The sequence below is a fragment of the Parasteatoda tepidariorum genome, chromosome 12 (genome assembly GCF_982258835.1).
Source record: "Parasteatoda tepidariorum strain Cologne lab strain chromosome 12, Ptep-v5.0, whole genome shotgun sequence".
NCBI classification, from domain to species: Eukaryota; Metazoa; Arthropoda; class Arachnida; order Araneae; family Theridiidae; genus Parasteatoda; species Parasteatoda tepidariorum.
The window spans coordinates 41,156,117-41,162,213 of NC_141766.1; the positions used below are offsets into that span (position 1 = coordinate 41,156,117).

Consider the following 6,097-nt stretch of genomic DNA (forward strand, 5'->3'; position numbering starts at 1 on the left):
CGAAGTACGATAATTCGAATATTACTATGACTCGATTTTTTTATGAGGGCCCGACCCTTTTATCTTCAATTTCATGTTAATTATTCTCGATTACTCGAATTTTACTCCGTTTAACTCGATTTTTTTTGATCTTTTGAAGCAAGAAAAAAAAACCTAGGAGCTGATATCTTGCCCCTTCCTTTGCAACAAACACACAAAATGTCTTTCGCACTCTTCATGGAGAAGCTAAAGCTGTCCCTCTTGAAGTATGTGAACAGTGGTTAAATGAAACGTTACCAAATTTACTTCAAGGATACAGTTAAAACGATGCTTTCAATATTGATGAAATGGGTTTATTTTTTAAATGTCTTTCAAATAAGACTATGATGTTTAAGGATAAAAACTACTCAGGGGGTAAAATGAGCAAGAAACATTTGACTGTCCTAGTTGAAGGAAATGCGTCTCGGACAAAGAAATTGCCCTTACTTGTTATCGGAAAATACCGAAATCCCCGATGTTTCAAGAATGTAAATTACAAGTCTAACAAAAACAGTCCTTTGGATTACAAGTCTAACAAAAAGTTTTGGATGACATCAGTTTTATTTGAAGACTATGTAAGAAAATTGGATCAGAAATTCTTCGCTAAAAAAAGAAAAGTGATACTCTTTATGTATAAATGCACAGCGCACAGTGATCTACCTAATTTGAAAGCAGTAAACTTGCAGTTTCTCCCGTCAAACACAACAGCAAAGTTGCAGCCGATAGACCAGGGTATCATAAAGTGCTTAAACAGTCTTATCGTAAATGGCTTGCCAGAAAAATGATCTTAAATATTGTAAGCATTTGGAAGATTTGTAATTGATAAGCATTAATTAAATAATCCGATAATATTTTGGAAGTCAAAACCGAAACTAACGGTAAGTCGAACTTCCGATATGTCGAAGTTTTTCGTCAGTCCAATCAGATTCGAGTTATCGCGAATTCACTGTAATTTTTAAATTTGGCTTTTTTGGCAAATAATTTTTTTTGTTATCCCTGTTTCGTAGTTGTCTAAACTAACTTAAAAAGAGTTCATGCAACATATATTTAATTCCATATTTTGATCTAAAATAAATCCAGCGGGGAACTTTAACCCGTATTTATTTTTAATTTTATCTTATGCTAAAAATGAATTCTTTGATTCTTAACGAAAGGTTAGTTGGTCGGCGTTGAATTTCTGTTTATTAATTCATATGCTTTTTTTATTACACGCATCGTAAAATTATCAAAGATTGGAAAATTCATATCTAACCTCTTTAGACCTGGCATCCAACATACCGAACATCAATTTTAATTCATATTATTCATATTCATAAGAATTATCAGAATCTCAGATTTTGTTTCATTTGACGATTGAGACACTATTGCTTTCTAAAAGGGATATGTTGAAGCTATAGAGCATATTCAGACTGAAGGAGATATTGTGAAGCTACAGAACATATTCTGACTGAAGGAGATATCTTGGAGCTATGGGGCATTTTCCGACTGAAGGAGATAGCTTGGCAGCGATCAGTTGTTTTCAGGTATGCTATAGGGCACATTCCAAATGAACGGAATATCTTAAAGCTATTTTCAAGCAAGTTTTCTTCTTCACATACACATAGTTGCTTTCTTCTTCTTTAGTTATGTTAGCTCGGCCCCTATCCCATCCATCGTAAATTATTTAGTATTGTGTCAGTTCTTTATGGTAAGCAGGCAGTGCGGTAGCTATGGGTATACATAGTTGCCAACTTTTACGGATTTTACACATTATTTCAGCTTTAATTTCAAAGCGAATTTTATAAATTTCTTTTTATAAATTTATAAATTTGAAGTGAAATTTATAAATTTCTTTTTAATGCTTGAATTCATAAATTTAATTTAAAATGATTTTGGAAACAATTGAAAGCAATTAAATCATTGATATATCTAAGGAAATTTTTTTCTGAAAGTAGTGTGCTTAATCAAGGACAAATTGTTAAAAAAATATTTCAAACTACAATTATACATAAATTATCTTTTTACCACCACTTAGGAAACTCAGATTTAAAAAAAGTAAAAGTTGCCGAAAAACAGTATTAATTTACCTATAAATCAAAGATAATACTTGCAACTGTAAATATATAAAGTAATAGAAATTTAATACATTTTTTAATCAGAAATTTAATATATTTTTTTAATCAGAAATTTAATAAATCTTTTTAATCAGAAATTTAATACATTTTTATTATATTATCAATGATTACAGCTGAAATCTCTATTGCCCTCACATTACATTAAAAAAAAAGTGAAAACATACGTCATAAAGTGTTGCTAATTTCAATCATTTTAAAATATTTTTGCTTCTTATTAGTCACCAATTTTTACATTTTTAGACGCACGTATCATAACTGGTAGTTATAGAGACCTATTAAAAACTAGCAATGTATGAGAAATTTAATTAATATATGAGAAATACCTGTGTGGTAAACTGTTAAAAGATATATTTTTGTACTTAAGTAGATATTTCTTTCTGCTTCTTGCCCCTTTACTTCAAGAACTGCGCTATACTTAACATTTAAAGAAAAGTACGAGTAATTTAGGGCTTCCAACTTTCTGCACTTTTTGGAAAAATTTCTTCTGGTGGTTTAAGCTTTAATGTATTAGTCTTTGTTCTGAAAGTTTGATTCAAAGTTTTAGCAACACCACTACATCTAAATGATTCAAAAGCTCATATGAAGCGTAACTTTATCCCAGTTCTTCCTTTGTCTTATAGCGAGGCTTTAAAAATGTTGGCGAAATCAGCATTAATTCTGAAAGCTTTAGTTTTTAATTCTGCAAAATATTTTGCAAAAGCACAGTATTTGGCAACCCTGGTAATTGTAGGTACCTCCCTGGGTGACCCACCATTCGCTGTGCATAGAGATAGCGGGTTCTAATCCCACTGTTACCCATGATGAATCTTTGTGTTGTACTTCTCTGTATTGAGCTATCTGTTCTACTTATTAAAGGTTTATAAGCTTTATTTGGATACGCACGCAAGTCTACGAGTTTATGTTGTACCAATGAAGCAAATATTTATATTATAAAGTGATGCATTAAGTGTAAAGTGGTGGTATTATGCAATAGTGGATGTGAAATGACACTAAAATGACCATTTTATGCAGATTCACATTTTTGGTTTTACTCTCATACCGCATCATATGATAATAACGAGATTATAAATATGTTAAATTTTATTTTTGCATTGAATTTAATTCATAAGTCCAAGACAAAATACAAATATAAATAAAATAATAGAAAAACATACATTTTTCTATCATATTAAGAATTATAAATAATACTTAGGGGAAAATCACAGCAAAAATTGCAGGTGAGTAGAAGGCACAATTTTCATAAATGAGCACATAAATTACGTGTAAAACTGAAATTTTCATTTCTATTTTTCTAAAATGTTATTTAAGTGATACAAAACAAACACCGTCTTTAAACTCTAAGGATAAAAAATCATTCAATTCAACATATTGTCATTTCATATCAAGTCCCACTTGCGAAAAATTTGACTAAGTGCAATGCTCCTTTTTTTTTACTTTCTTTTCCTTTTATCTTAAACTATGTTTATATAAGTCTTAGTCAAAAGAGTCTTAGAGTAGTGACAGGCCTGAGAGTGAGACAAAAACGAGAAAAACTGGTAAAAAAAAAATACATTTTCAATTGGAAGTAGTTTTTGGGAAAAGCAAACCAAGTTTCCACTATATATATATATATATATATATATATATATATATATATATATATATATATATATATATATATATATATATATATATATATATATATATATATATATATATATATATATATATATATATATATATATATATATATATATATATATATATAATAAATAAATAAATACAAGAAAACACGAAGAAAGTTAAGAAAAACAATAAGTTTCATTTAATGCGCTTAAGCTGCAAGTAAACAGAACTCATAGGATATGTTCAAAATGAAGAATAAAACAAAGAAAAATAATAGACATATGGAAAAAAAAGGGGGGGGAATAATAAGTAGAAAAATAACAAACAACAGTTTAAAAAAAAAAAAAAGGATGAAATTTTATTTAAAAAACCGGAAAAAAAAAGATATAAAAAATACAATAAAAAGATACAATATCAGAAAGCACTCTGTTATGCGGATATAATCGTGTGGGCTGAAGAAAAGATTATATCTTTTTTTTCCCGGTTTTTTAAATAAAATTTCATCCTTTTTTTTTTTTTTAAGCTGTTGTTTGTTATTTTTCTACTTATTATTTCCCCCCCCCCCTTTTTTTCATATGTCTATTATTTTTCTTTGTTTTATTCTTCATTTTGAACACACACACATATATATATATATATATCGGGTTGAGTAAAAAGTTTTCCGCCAAGGCGAGATACCTCCGTGCCAGCAGCAGCCAATCCCGTGGTAGTTACCCTTTTCTGAAACAGGCTTTTGCATTTTAAAGCTGAAATTTGGAACTACACAAGTATGTAATTTGTTTGTCAAAACTTTATCATCTTGTGCGCCAAAAAAGTGTTTAAAATGGAGCTATCATGCAAGCAGATCAGAACGATTATGTACTATGAGTTCCGAAATAAACTCAGTGTAACTGAATGCCACAAGAAAATGTGTGAAAGTTTAGGTTTGAATACTGTTTCTAATGATACAGTAAAAGTTTGGTTTCGAAAGTTTAATAATGGGAATTTCAACATTGAAGATGAACCACGCTTTGGCCGCCCTATTGAGGTTGATTGTGACCAATTGAAGCAAATTATTGATCAAGACAGAAATGTTTCAACACGGACCATTGCATTAGAGCTTGACGTTTACCAAAAAACAATAGTAAATGCCCTCAAACGCATAAATCTAACATTTAAGTTTAACCGCTGGGTACCTCACGAATTGACTGCTGAAGACAAGAGCAAAAGAAAAGCGGCCTGTTTGGCTCTGCTCAGAGATCAAAGAAAAGAGAACATTCTGGACAGAATTGTGACCTGTGATGAAAAATTAGTATACTACAACAATACTAGCTGTAAAGGAGGGTGGTCAGCAGCCGGGGAATCAGCAGGTTCGGTTGCAAGATGAACGCTAACTAACAAGAAGGTCTTTTTCTGTATCTGGTGGGATTGTCGTGGAATTATCTACAAGGAGTACCTGAAAAGCGGGCAGGCCATAAACAGTACAATATACAGCAATATGCTAATCAAAATTTGCGATGCCATTCGCGGAAAACGAAAAAAACGAATTCAGAAGGAAGGTGGTTCTCTTTCATCAAGATAACGCCCGGCCACATGTCAGTGCAATGACCGGCTGGACCCTCTACACTCTGGAGGGGGATTTGATACAACATCCACCTTACAGCCCAGACATGGCGCCTTCGGATTACTATCTGTTTTCACATCTGCAGCTGCATCTTTATAGCACAATCTTCCGTTCAAATGACGAGGTCATAAATGAGGTTGATCGCTTTCTGGACTCGCGCACCCCCCAGTTCTTCGCAGAAGGTATTGAAAAGTTGCCAAAACGTTGGCAGACTTTTGTTGATTTGAATGGAGATTACTATCCTCATTAACTTTGCTGATTTTCTATGTATTTATCATTTAACAGGATAGTTTTTTTTGGCTGAAAACTTTTTACTCAACCTGATATATATATATATATATATATATATATATATATATATATATATATATATATATATATATATATATATATATATATATATATATATATATATATATATATATATATATATATATATATATATATATATATATATATATATATATATATATATATATATATATATATATATATATATATATATATATATATATATATATATATATATATATATATATATATATATATATATATAAATAAGGATAATTCACTTTTTCACGCAAATGAGCTGGAAAGAAATTATTTTCTTAACATCTTAACTGTTGCCTTTTTCCGACTTCTTCATAGCTGTCTGAACTGAACTGTACTGTATTAAACATCTGGGCACCTGAGGCATTTTCCCACTCATCTCTAATTTTTGAACTTTGTAGTATTTCGATAAAGTAGTGGAATGCAA

General features: G+C 30.3%; 1 pseudogene; it reads left to right on the forward strand.

The window, feature by feature from the left end:
* Positions 1-4,560: 4,560 nt before the first annotated feature.
* Positions 4,561-5,103, forward strand: LOC107443825 (histone-lysine N-methyltransferase SETMAR pseudogene; annotated as a pseudogene).
* Positions 5,104-6,097: the final 994 nt, after the last annotated feature.